Here is a 14,747-nt window from a genome sequence, read left to right as displayed (position 1 = left end):
AGAGGTTGCCAGGAACCCCTGCCTCCCGGAGCCGACCCAGGACGCTCGGCCACCATAGGGTGTCGAACGCCCCGGCAAAATCAATTGAGATAGCTAGCACGTATTTTTTCTCAGATTCTTGTGCTTGGGCAATTAGGCTTTGGAGTGCATCTACTGTAGATCGACCTGGTTTGAATCCGTACTGGTTTGGTGAGGATAGGTTTGCCTGTTGGTAGTGGTGATTTATTCTGGATAACAGTAGCCTTTCAAAAAGTTTACTTAGTACTGTGAGTAGTGTGATCGGTCTGTAGGAAGATGGCTGTTCTGGTGGTTTGTTTGGATTCTTAATTATTAGTTTAACATTGGCCATTTTCCAATCTTGCGGGTATGCTCCCACTGTGAGGCATAGGTTAAAGAGCTGGAGCAAGAGTTCCGGTTCTATTTCTACTACTTTTTTGATTATTTCCGGCTCCAAGAGGTCTGGACCTGGGCATTTTTTCGCTGCTATACGTGAAGCCGCCAGGATGAGCTCATCCGTAGTGAATCGCGGTTCTGCATTATCTGTTCCGTACTTATCATTTTCCCTACAGGTCTGGATCTGCTCCTCCGTTTGTGGGTCTTTGTGGGGATGAAAGGTGAGATCTAATATATTGTTTATTGATGCCTCCCAGGAACAGGTTTCTTCTCCTTGGGGCGTGACAGTGGTTGTAAGCACTTCACCTCTGGGGAGCTTTTTTGTGACAACCTTGTACACAACACCCCAGGGGTCAGTGTTCCCTGAGTTTGCTACTAGTCTCTCCCAAGTTTCCTTTTTATTTTTCCTTATGAGGGCGGTATAAGCATTTCGTGCTTCTCTATACAGATTTCTGAGCGCGTCCACCTCCTGCTCAGGCCAAGTTCTTCTTGCCTTTTGGAAGTTTGTCCTTTTGGTCTGGACGTCCTTGCGAAGCTGTTGAAGTTCTTGGTTCCACCAAGGTACAGCACCAGGTTTGGGCCGTCTCCGTTTGATTGAGGTGTTTGCAGCCACTGTTATAATTTCGGTGATGGTCTTCTGGAGTTCATCAGGGTTCTCAGCTGTGTTGATTTCTTGCATCTTTCTGTTTTTGTTGTCTGAGAGGGTTTTCTGGAACAGGTCCCAGTTTGCAGTTTGCAATGCATAGCGTTGGGGCATTCTTTCTGCTGGCGGTTGTCGATTTAGGTTCCTGTTGAGTTGGAATGTCAGGGCCCTATGGTCTGAAGTGGTCCAGGCATCCTGGACCATCCAGTCTGTGATGTTTCCTGCTATGTTTCGAGTGGCAAGAGAGACATCTATTGTAGCCTCCCAACGGAGGTTGCAAAAAGTTGGCAGCTGGTTTGGTTTATTGAGGACTACGATAGATGAACTCGTAATAAATTCCTCCAGTCTCTGGCCATTCCTAGTACCTTGCCTGTCGGGGGTATGGCTGTGCCAGGCTGGTGATCTACAATTTGCATCCATTCCGATGACAATTCTTTCCCCTCTTAGTAAGTTGGTAGCATGTTGGAGGTATCTGGTGGCTGTGGTTATGTCTTCACCAGGTCTGCAATATAGCGAGATTATGTATAGGGCACCTAGCGCGGTGATAATTTGGGCGCAGGCCGCCCAGTCCGTGCACAGGTGGGAGACTTTGGTTGCAGTGATGTCGGGATTTCTAATTAGGATTGCAGCCCACGGGGTAGTATCATCTGCTTGTATTAGTTTGTACTTGAGGGGGTATCCTCTGACTAGTTTGGAGTGGGTATACGGTTCTTGTAATATGATTACATCTGCATTAATTTCATCGGCCTTGAGCCTGACTTGGTCAGCTACGGCCCTTGCCCGTTGTGCATTCAGTTGGATGAATTTGATTTTTGTGGTATTATAGTGGTTATGGTGTGCTGCCATAATTGATTCTGGCTTGGTTTAAACTCTTGTTTTTGACGTTGTTTAGGTAGGTGGTAGACGCCAGAGTGCCTTGCACATGGATGCCTGGACCCTGGGTATCCCAGCAGAACGTCGCTCAAAGCATGACAATGCCGCCACCAGCTTGCTTTCGTCCCATGGTGCATCCAGGCGCCATCACTTCCCCAGGTAAACGACGTACACGTACCCAGCCGTCCACATGGTGCAACAGGAAACGTGATTCATCGGACCAGACGACCTTCTAATCACTCAAGGTCCAGTTTCGATACTCGCGTGCCCATTGTAGGCGCTGTCGCCGGTGAACCATGGTTAGCATGGGCACTTGGAGTGGCCTGCGGCTATGTAGCCCCATTTTCAGCAGTGTTCGATATACTGTGTGTTGTGACACATTACTCCAGTCATCAGCATTCCAATTACCAGCGAGTTGCGCCACAGTCGCGCTTCTGTTGCCACGGGCCATCCGGGAGAGCCTTCGCTCACCTCGAGCATCGATGAGCCGTGGTCGTCCAACACCTCGACGGCGGTTCATGGGTTCCCCCTCCAAGGACTACTTTCGGTAGGTACTGACCACGGCTCACCGTGTGTATTCCACCAGCCGTGCCATTTCGCATATGCTCTGACCCAGTCGTTTGGCCATTACAATTTGGCCTTTGTCAAACTCGCTTAAGTCCTCTGCTTTTGCCATCTGAAGAACAAGAGTAACACTGATTAACGGGGCTGAGTATCAGGTGTTTTTTATACCGTGTCCCGACCCGCGCACTCTTCGTAGTTCACCTACAGTTGCTTCGATTTGCATAACGACTCGCTGGTCACAATGTTTTGGCTCATTGGTGTATATCTATATATATATATATTTTTTTTTTTTCACAACGTGGGCGATTATTCGGCCTAAAGCTTGGGTTGCGTAGTTTTGATTCTTGTAAATTCGAAGTTTTCGTCCAGCAAATAGGTAAACTGACCGTAGAATACACTGAATTATAGATCAAATATAGTGATGCCTCATCACTTAATAAACACCACACTGTAATTCTGTTGCTGGATGAAAAACCAGAATTTCTGGGGCGACCAGGCAATCCCCATCTCCACAATGCGTAAGCTTGAGAGAGAGAGAGAGAGAGAGAGAGAGAGAGAGAGAGAGAGAGAGAGAGAGAGAGCAGTCTTTCTGATTAGTGGGCTACTAGGTAAGCTTATATTAAAATGAAAAATTTAAGCTCAGCATCTGAACTTCTCTTTCAACCATTGTTTGATTAACTGGTTGCAATAGTAGAAATATTAATTTTGTTTTCATATCTTTCCTTAACGTGAACGTTGTGCTTTTTCAAAGTTCTCTACAGAAAATGAAAAATAAATAAATTCACAGTAAGACAGCGAAGATCAAATAAACACTAGAATGGGTGTGTAATGCCACTCGCAATGACATCGAGTTTAGAGAGGCTAGCCTTGTAGTGTCATAAAATTTACGTCGTGTTTTTATTGTCTCCACCTCTTATTGGTACCCTATGTTTTTCTTTCTATTACGACATCCTATCAAACATAGGGTGTGGTGTAATGAACTTATCAGTGTCACAAGATGATGTATAAGGGAGGGGAGGTTAGCGAAAGACAATTCTCTCTAATATGTAAAACAATCTTTTGTCTTATTTTCATCATGCGTTCATCACTGTCAAGTAGCGTGGGCGGATAAAAAGAAGACGGCTGTTCTACTCACTGAAATAAAAGGAGAAAGGAACACGTTTACTAACTAACATGCGTTAATTTTTAGGCGGATAAGAACTGCAAAACAAAACAAGGCACAGTAAAGTATGGAACTATTTGATATTCATAAAATAATTACAGATTTCTTAGTTACTCCAAGAAAATTCACTCCTTCTTCAGCTTACTAGCGACTGCAAAGCTTTTGCTCTTGTTAGTAGAGTCATGGGAATCTTTATCGCTGCTTTTACGTCATTTATCGATGAAAATATTATGCGAGCACTACTACATATTTGGTACATCTCCGTAGCTTCAACATGATCACCATAACGTCAAATCTGTGTCATGTTAAAAAAAAGCTATTTTTAGAACATTGCAAGTTTTTAAGATCACTAGTGGTAAACCGGCTGCTTTAAAGTGGTTTTGAGTGAGTCAGTCTGTGAAATTTTTGTCCGTCTGTGCCGCCTGAATAATACACAGTAGGAAGGTAGAATTTTTTAATGATGCTTGTTGTGACTAGCACTAAGAACCTTTGTGCATGCTATATATAAATTCTTTATTGCTGATAAGTACAGAACATGTACTTGAGACAATAATACTCATCACGGCGACATGGCCATTAGTTTTACATTATAAATGAGATTAATTGGCAAAAAAAAATTACCGTTACATGAGAAATTATGAGTTACACAAAATTAAACATGTAAAAATGAAATTATAATAATGAAAATATGAGGACTGAACGTCATAATGGAGGAATTATCCCAGTTCCACAGATGTAATCCACTCGAGGAGCATGTGACGGTATTTGTAGTCGGTAGGCAATTTCTGAAGGTCGACTCCAAGACGGAGCAGTGCCTGGGCAGGTATGAACCGACTACACAGTTTCAGCCGGTTGTATTTGAGGATTAGTGTGGGGTCTGACGTCAAGGATGGCAGATTATTGTGCCACTGACAGAAATCCCAGATGTCTGGGGCGTTTATCACTCCTGTGTACATTTTTACTGTAGTCATTAAACGCCTGCTTTAATGAACGCCTGTAGTCATTAACGTACATTTTACTGTAGTCATTAACGTACATTTTACTGTAGTCATTAAACGCCTGCTGTCAATTAACCTCGGGGGACTGGGTACATTTAGCTGCTCAGCCATGTCAGTTGTTTTCCGTTGAGGGGGTCGGCGATGCTTATTTGTGGTCCATTTCAGGGTCCAGTATTCACACGAGAACACCGGTTTCTGAAGTGAGGGGAACGCAGATGCCCAAATTTCAGCAGTATAAAATAGCCGGTTAAACAGTGGCTTGAAGATATCTGATAGTGGTTGCGGCATCGTTGGAATGAAGTAAGTGTTGTTTCGCTCTCCAGCGTAGGGTCTTAAATCGCTTCCGGAGGTATTCTGTGTGAACATTAAATTTCAGCTTTGGATCAAAATAGACACCGAGATCCTTATGGCAGGTAACTACTGGGATGAGAGTACCTAAAACTGAAGGTTGAATTATTGTTGGTTGCTGTTTCAATGAGTAAATCATTATTGCAGATTTTGAAGGGTTAAGGTTTAATCCAAACATCTTCAAGTAAGTTGAAAGGGCGGTCAAGTTCTCTGTGATGTAAGACGTAATTGCCATTGAATTTGCAGACGGTGGGATTAAGGTAAGAAACTTTATATCGTCGGCATATATTAGAGCATCATCACGAGGACTCATGAAAGGAATCAGAATGGCTGAGAAGAGAAGGTCAGACAGGACACCACCTTGTGGGACTCTTGCATTGATATTTCTTGTAAAGTGGGTCTTGTAAAGTGGACACTTCTATTCCTCAATAAGGCGGTGAGGAAAGCTAATAGGTCTCCATTAATCCTGAAGAAGAATTGCAGAAGCCTGAGAAGGGCTGTGACGTCTAGGCTGTCAAAAGCATCTTCAATATCGGCGTACACTATAGCTAATTCAGATTTAGTGTCGAAGGCTTGAAGAATTGATGTTTGTGCGGCCATGAGGTTTGTTATGGCGGATCTACGTTCGACTGCGAAATGGAACTGTTTCGGCTTCTGTGGCGTCAGCTGTTTGTTTAATGCTGGAAGGAGTACCTTTTCTAGAAGTTTGAGGAGGGTGGAAGAAGCTGAGATTGGTCACTAATCTTTTAGGCTTGTTGGCGCTTTAACCTTAGGCGGTGGCCTCACAGAGTATTCATTCCATTGAGCAGGGAAAATTCGTGTGGAAAGAACAGAGTTGTAGATTGAGAGTAATGCATCTAGAATTTAGGGGCTAAGGCATTTAATTATGAAATGAGGTATCTTATCACAGCCTGCGGTACTAGATGGACGCAGGGAGTTAATAGCATATATCAGTTGTTGTCTTGTGATGGAAATTATGGAAAGGTCATCAGTAGGAGCAAATTGAGAGTGTTGGAGAGAAATTTCAGCAGAAGCGGAATTGGTTTTGAATCTTGAAATGTAGTCCATCCAGTTATCTAGATCAAGATTTGAATTAATGTGACTGTGTCTTGATGAGTATGGCGCTACAGTTTCATAAACTGTTCTTTATCTACATGAAGTTAGTTATTTATCCATGACTTATATATCAGAAGAATAGTGCGACGCTATCTTATATCCAGCGTGTGTATAATGCATACAATATGCTTCAGTGATTTATTTTAATTTTAAAATTAAAATAAATCATTTTAATAGGTTCCTGGTCTAGGAATTTGTGTCCTACAGTGGATACAAATTCTAGCCCAGGAACAATGCATATGATGGCATGGAACCTTGCTAAAAGTTCAAAAGTAGTTGCTTTTCCGTTTTTGTATTAACTGATGGAGACAATTGCTGCAAAGAATCCTCTACGATATCAGCACAGAATAAAACCCTCTAACTCATAAATTCCCAAAGAGTGAAGTAACAGGAATGTCTTCAGAATAGCCTTTCTCTGAGCGCTGTGGACATTTGCAATAACTTAAAAATTATTCCTGAAAATTAAAAAAAATATATCACAAAACAAATTTTTACTGGAACGACTCCGCATTAACAGTTAACATTAACAACGAACGGTAAGAATCCGGACTTGGAGAGCCACACTTTGATCCCACACCCACCCGAACTTCATTGAGAGCTTGATACAGTGCAATAAATGCCGATCCCCATGCCACACCACATGAAGGTCTTGTGGGGAGGGGGATTTTTGTTTTCTTTTTTTATCCTTTTTATTATTATTATTATCTTTCTTTGTCTTATTATACATTTAACTCAGGTTTTCTTAGGTGCCCTCACACCTACAAGACCCCACTCTTTGCCACCTGACTGCTATGCTCTGCGAATATCACAGAAGATTCTCAAGCTCTTGAGGGTAATTTCCATTGATTCCCCATAATCAGAGACCAGGACTCTCTCGCCTAATTGCGGGAGAGCAAGCTCTTAACTAGGCAAGCCAGGCGTGTGTTGATTAGACTAACAGGACTCAAGTGAAAACAAAACATGAAATTTATTACATACACATATACAAAATTATGTACAATTGAATAAAAGAAAACATACATTCATAATATACAAAGTCAACCCAGAGGTATCTTGCATAATCATTCCCATCACATTTCCATTCACTAGATAATCTGAGTTTACCATTGAATGAAGAGACCTGATTCAATCTTCTTGCTCTAACTAACTCTTAATACTTGTACATTTACTATACTCATTCATTACTCCTGGGTACAACCTTCCAATTCTCCTTTCCTCGTGGACACTTGCCTATTGCTTTCCTTTTGATTACATCTTTTAAACTTTCGCTTCGCAGTATATGTTCAATCCAATTTTTATTTCTTTTCTTGTAGCCTTTAGCATACTTCGATCTTCTCGTACCCTAATGAATTTTTCCTCGTATCTTATACTTGCCTATCTGTCCATAAACACACATGCTGTACAGCTCCTTATGGACTGTGGATGCACTTATGGACACGCTTTGGACATTTGGCTCACCAATGTAACGTTTCTCAAAGATGTTCCTGGTCCGTTGTCACCACTTTCTTCAGGATTCATCGATTCATATACTTCAGTTTTTTGGTCTACAAATGTATTTTCTATTTTCACCACAATGGCTGCAGCTAGCTTTGCAACGTTCAAAGGTGTGGCTCTCGCAAACAACAATTTGCTGATATGATATCTGATGATTACTTATCTTTAAAATCCCTTCAGCACCTTACATCGATTCACTCTGCGTGGTATTTCCTGCATACTTATAAATCTGTTTTGCATTCACACATTCGCCACATTTACTAAATTGGGAGAGGGTAGCAATATCTTTGTTAGAGGAATGTGTAGTTCATTTAGATTAATGATTGTCTTAGTATAATTCACGAAATAATTCGTCACTCCGATTTCCCAACTTTCAATCAATTTCTAGTTTTTGCTCACTCAGAACCTATTCTGCATGCGCAATTTAAATTGTCTGAAATATAAAACTAAATCAAATTTTAAAAAAAATGATTATTCATATTCGCTGCATACTCATAAAAATAAATATGGACCTATATTCAAAATATAGTAATTGAGAATAGGAATGTTTCGAACAGCTGCGTTATTAATCGATCGTTCCGAAAATAAGTAATAAGGAGAGGTTTACATAAAATCGATTGTATTTAATTATTTCTACCAGGATATACTCTGTTCGTATTAGTTAACATTTTGTGTTTAGTAATCATTGAAGAGCCTCAGATGTTTGGTTTTTGTGTAAATGAGTGTGGCAATAAAGTTCCCAGACTGGTGCTGTTGCGGTCTTGTTCGATAAGTTTGGAAATAAACGGTAGTGGTATGTTCTAGTTCATACATCCTCTAGCAGATGGTAATACAGAGGTTACCCAGTAGGCTGACAGGTTGCAAATAACAACCAGTTTCGTTAATAGCGTTAACGTTCCTTGTCACGATTATGCAATGGAGCAACGAATGAATATCAAATTTTGCTTTAAACTGAGAAAATCTGCAGCAGAAACGTATGAAATAAAACATAAAAACTGTTTATTGTGATGAAATGTTAAGTCATACCAGTGTGTTTGAATGGCATTATCAATTCAAAGACGGACGTGTGTTCCCTTCAACTTCTGGAAATTAGGACAGAGTTGCAAAAGTTCAGGAAATTGTTGCAAGAGATTGTCTTTTGGTCGTCAGAATGATTGCAGATGAGTTGGACATGAATACGGAGACGATTCGTCAGATTCTGCATGAAGATTTATGGAAAAAGAAGGTCTGTGCAAAATTTTTCCCTCACAGCCTCCGGATGAGCAGAAGAAACGAAGAGTGTCATCATGCGAAGACTTCATTCAGAATTGTCAAGGCAGTCCTAATACATAAATCTTTTAGCATAAAAAAGTTTATATATGGGTAGAAAAAATTCCTGCCTCATCCTCTCAGTGACTGAATTCGGTCTTATGAGCGTATTGTACGAGTTTTTGATCCCGAAAAATAGGCAAATTGACCATGCATACAGCTTACAGACACGATATACCGATGCTTCATGTTCTCTCATGTTCTTAGTTATCTCGGCACAAACACCACTTTATCGGCCTATTCTTATCAATATACATTTTAATACGTTCGTGTGCTATTGATTAAATATAATTTTGTTGGGTTTTAGGTGCATTGGCGATTTATACCATATTGCGCATTATATATTGGGTCTGTAAATTGCGTGTGTTCTGTGGTCGATTTGCCTCTTTGCTGGAAAAAATCACAGATTCCGGGAGGAAAATCATGCTACCTTCTGCCTGAGACCAACTAATCAGCTACGTTGTAAAAAAAAAAAAAAAACAATAAAAATTCTTCGCGTCGTTAACGAGATTCGAATCTGGCCTTCTGGTATGTGGAAACCGTGATTTCTGTCCACTGAGTGGACAGAAATCATGGGATACCTACCTAGTAACGGGTAAGCCCACCTTCCGCCCGGATAAGGGCAGTCACACGTCGAAGCATTGATTCCACAAGTTTACGAACGCATTCCACAGGTATTTCCATACATGCTTGCTGCCATAATTCCACCGCATTCCTGGGTGGAGGATTCAAAGCTCGAATGAACCTTTCCAGAGCATCCCAAAGATGCTCCACAGGGTTCAAATCCGGTAAACGGGGAGAACGCTCCATGGTGGTAAAATCTGCGGAATGTCCTTCGAACCATGTTCTAGTCACCACGGCGCTGTGGGGAGGCGCACTGTTCTGCTGGAAAAGTCCATTGCCCTGTGGGTGAACGATGACCATAAAGGGATGCAGATGGTCTGCAAGGATGGACACGTAACCTGGACCGTTCAGAGATGCACGTACCATAGGTCCCAACCTGTGCCAGTTGAACACGCCCCAGACCATTACCGCCCGTCCACCTGCCTGAACAGTTCTTTGTTGACATGATGGGTGCGTAGCTTCGTGCAGTTTCCGGCAGATACGTACCCTCCCGTCCGCTCGAAATAATACTGGAAACGGGACTCTTTGGACCAGGAGACCCGTCTCCAATTATCCAAGGTCCAGTGCCGATGTTCTTTCGCCCAGTTGAGGCTTAGAGTCCTGGGTCGTGGTGTTAGCAATGGGACTTTGGTGGGTCGGCGGCTCCCATAACCTATCGCGGCTAATGTAATGATCGCCTGATGGTCTTGGTGGAGACGTTTCCGGCACCTCCCTCTTTTAAGTCTGCGGTGAATTGTGCCACTTCGCTCTCCGGTTGGCTGAAACAATGCGAGACAGACGTAGACGGCCACGTTCGCCCACAACGCTGTCCACGATGAGATGTTATTACGGAAATGGCGTATTCCCGATACACTCTTGATACTGTCGAACAGGGATAGTGCAATTTCTGTAACACAACCGCGTTAGAGTGACCCAGGCGTCGGGCACCCACTATCATCCCTCTTTCAAAGTCAGTTAACTCACGACATTTATCCACACTGACATCGAATTATCATCTACGTGAATGCAGTATACTTATATACCTGCCAAGCAGTGGGTTCGTCCAATAGCGAGAGGCGTGACAGCATCGCGTTGACCAGGAACCAGGTATCCCATGAATTCTGTCCTTTCAGTGTACACTTTGCTACCAGCGAGGACATTAAATAGGAGTTATGTACTGAATTAGACGTGAAGTTAGTTTTACCTCAGGTACGATAATTTTCCACATAAAGTTTGTTTTTAGTGGATAGTGGAGTTCATCTATCGAAGGACACCTCACGCAGCACCTCTTCACCTGTTGACAGGGTACACCCAATGGACATCAAACAACTAGAACAATGCAAAACGTATCATTGTATAACAGCTAGAGACAATATGACGTTTTTAAAAGAGCGACGTGTCAAACCGTTCTCGTGATGGGAATTGTCAAACACTTTTCTTGGAAGTTTCACAAAAATTGCATCAAACGAGAGAGAGAGAGAGAGAGAGAGAGAGAGAGAGAAGGGTGTGGCTGAAAGAAAAACATAGGTGACATGGCAATCACTTATGCAGTAATTGCAAAATGGAAAGTTTGAAAATCTCCTGAGAAAGTAATAGTTAAGCAGCAACAGCGCTCACTTGCTTTCGTTTTTATTTAATTAAATTTATAATATATTTCGATTCCATGAGTCCATTTAACTCATGTTGACATGTGATATGAGCAAAGACAACCCTATCTTTGAAAAACTGACGCAGTAAAGATCAAGATTCTATATTTGTTATGTTGTATTATATCCAACCAGATGGATTTCTTTCTTAAATTGTGGTCACTGATTCTTTACTTAGGAGAAGAGACAATTTTCAGTATCTAGGAAATTCATGAAAATTGTGCTGATGACAAGATACGTTGCTTTCTGAATTACTTTACAACGCATGTTACAATATATTACAGATTCTGTCATGAATAAATAAGTAACGAAAAAACGAATGAATAACGTGTGCCCTTTTACGGTTGACGTTAAAGTCGCTACCTATTTTTAAAAAAAGATATTGTACCACCTCCGCGATAGAGTGACCCATGCGTCAGGCACCCACTCTTGTCAATTGTAACATTTCAAATTTAGCCGCTATAACAGTAGTAGTAATTTAAGACGATCAGCGACCATATTGCTTCGTGTATACTATCTGTAAATTACTTGTGTTCTGTGGTCGACTTTCTGTTTGCTGGACGAAAAAGCCGAGTTTTCGGGAGAAAAAAACCATGTTACCGTGAAATGCCTGAGACCAACTAACTCAGTGACATTGTAAAGAAGGCCCATAAGAATTGCTCACGTTATGGACGGGACTCGAACTCAGGTCTTTTCCACTCAGCGTGGGGAGAAGGGCGATTCTGCCAACTGTGTTACCTGGTTTTTCTATACTGGCTGAGAGATGTCTGAGCAGTGCGCCACCGTGTTGTAAACTATGACGCGGAAAGATTTTTCTTTCGGTTTAGAGTTTCGTGTGCTGCCTGTTATAAGGTTCATTCAAGAACGAAATAAAATTTTGTTTCATTGGACCTTTTTTAAATTAAATTACATCAAAACATGTTGAATTGATTCCTTTTTTGATACTTAATAGTTTAAATTTATTTACTTTATTTTTTAATTCAGCGTAATAACATAACTCATCCCTCTATGACTATAATGGCTGGAGGTAAAGATTGTGTGTTATTTTACAAATTATAGAATAGAATAGAATCTGGAAAAGGGCTGGAAAACACCTGAGTTCGAATCCCACCAATAAAGCGGGAAATTTTTTAGGCCAGGGTAGCTTGTTTATTTTCCAGGAAATTTTGGTTTTTCCTCCAGTTCTATATTCTGGGATTCAGTTGCGTCTATTCTGTGATCGACAACTCGATCACAAAATACACGCAATTAAATCTATATATTATTGATGTTGGAGTAGGGTGGCATTAGGGAAAAGTTACTGCTATGGATAAAGGGGCGGTTGAGTGGAAGAAGACTGAGAGTGGTTATCAATGTGCGCAACACCTCTTGGATTGATGTTTTTGGTAGAGCCCACCAGGGTTCACTGCTGGGCGCATTGTTGCTTTCAACATTTATTAATGATATTGATGTTCTTGTTTATACCTCGGAACGATCACCGTCATGAGTACAATCGTTAATCGTATTTAGTAGTCATGGACTTGAATCCCGATCCACTAAAAGGGCGTTTGCCACATCATTCTCACTCCTGGCCACTCAGCTACGTAAATGCATATCAAGCTCAATGTCTGCATTTGTGGTTGAGAAAAAGGTTGGCACGGTGGTTAATGACAGTAATCAGGGTATGCTACTACAATAAGATATAGAAAAATTATCAGATTGGCATATTAGAACATATCAGAAAATAAGTGGCAACTGAAGTTTAACATTGACAAATGCAAAGTACTGCATATGAATAGTCATAATCGCTGAATAGCATAAGAATTGTGTGGTACCACACCCGAGTTAGTGGAGAACGAAAATGAGTTGCGAATAATTTTGCAGTCAGATGAATACGAAGTTCTCTGGTCGGTGCAGACAGGCTGCTAAAACAGTTCATGGGATTTTGTCAATGATATAGAATTTTGCCAGCAGTGATAAGGAGGTAATTATTTGACTGTATTAGGCAAGGGTTAGGCCTCACCTTGATTATTGCATGCAGGTCTGGAAGCTTCGTTTTAGGAATGATGTGGATGAGACGGGACAGTTGATTGTGGGGACAAACTTCCAACTTTTGTTGTGGAAATGGGTAGTTTCTGTAAATTTAAGGAGGAATCAGATAAATCATTAGAAAGATGGACAAGTGATCTGACAAGTGTTTTTGTTTTATTTTATTTTATTGTCTTGATGCTGTATACGCTTGCTTTCTCGCATCATTTGCAACACAAATACTAATACTAGTATGTGTGACAAGCACTTTCGATATCCAAGATTCTCGTGACATACGCGAGTCAGTTCCATTAGAAAGGTTGTTGTATTTATTAATTACCCTAACTGAGATAATGGATACACAAGTCTTGGGGGCGCCTCCGTAGCCAGGTGGGCAGGAGCAGCAGTGCATAGCACAATGCTTCGTGATTAGACCGGGGTTCGAGCCCGTGACCACCAAATACGGAGGTTGTGGACGGTCAGGGAATGACCACCGTATATCCCCGCAGCAATATGGCCTTAGTTGCTAATGCTCCTAAAAACCAAATAACAACAAAAACAACAAGTCTTGGGCCACCATGATTTTTCCGCTAACTCAAAAGTGTTTTCTCCTTTGCTTTCATTGATGCTTTAGGTTATTCAAATAAACTATCAAATGCATGGAGTAATTACGTGAGTAAATTAATTGCAAGGTAAAAAGCGATATGCTAGCAAATATATCCTTTCACTTTGCTAAACAACCTTTGTACACACACACTTCTTGGTACGTCGAAATGGCAACGTAGCTCTCAGTTACAGTAGATTGCGTTGCATTGTGGGAAAATCGGTTTCCCTTTATTCTTCATAGATGGCGACACTATTACTGCTATTTCATCAATCCATTCTTTTATTCTATTATCATATTGTTTTATTTTATTAGTTATTTTCCAGTGGTATGAACGCTTTATATCTCATATCATTGCCTGTAGCACCTGATTTGATTTTCCTTATCGGAAAGAGCCTAAGCATAAATCAAGCGGCATTTTCAGATTTTGGTTTTTTAAAAATTAGTCAATTTGTAAGGGAAGAATATCGGAAAACCTAAAAAAAAAAGAAATAATAATCAATCCCCGATCTTTGATAAAAAAAAAAAAAAACTCGCCTATAGATCCAAGTAAATAGAGGCAACTGAACTGTCATTCAACTGCCAGAATGCATTGATGTGAACTGGACAGTAATATTTACCCTCAAGTATCTATATAATAATATAAAAGTATCTATATAAATAATAATAATCAATCCCTGATCTTTGATAAAAAAAAAACTCGCCTATAGATCCAAGTAAATAGAGGCAACTGAACTGTCAATTCAACTGCCAGAATGCATTGATGTGAACTGGACAGTAATATTTACCCTAAAGTATCTATATAATAATATAAAAGTATCTATATAAATAATAATAATCAATCCCCGATCTTTGATTAAAAAAAAACTCGCCTATAGATCCAAGTAAATAGAGGCAACTGAACTGTCATTCAACTGCCAAAATGCATTGATGTGAACTGGACAGTAATATTTACCCTAAAGTATCTACAGCAACTTTAATGGAACTG

The 14,747-nt window shown here is 40.8% G+C and overlaps 1 protein-coding gene across 1 annotated transcript in view; it reads right to left on the bottom strand.

Moving 5' to 3' along the window:
* LOC150083071 (uncharacterized) overlaps window positions 1-14,747 on the bottom strand; it is a 77,244-nt gene that overhangs the window by 61,742 nt on the left and 755 nt on the right. The gene's annotated exons all lie outside the window — the stretch shown is intronic.

Source organism: Mastigoproctus giganteus, chromosome 7 (genome assembly GCF_048544385.1).
Source record: "Mastigoproctus giganteus isolate SK-2022 chromosome 7, ASM4854438v1, whole genome shotgun sequence".
Lineage (NCBI taxonomy): Eukaryota > Metazoa > Arthropoda > Arachnida > Uropygi > Thelyphonidae > Mastigoproctus > Mastigoproctus giganteus.
Note: the sequence above shows the minus strand (reverse complement) of the source record. Positions and strands in the feature narration are given on the sequence as shown.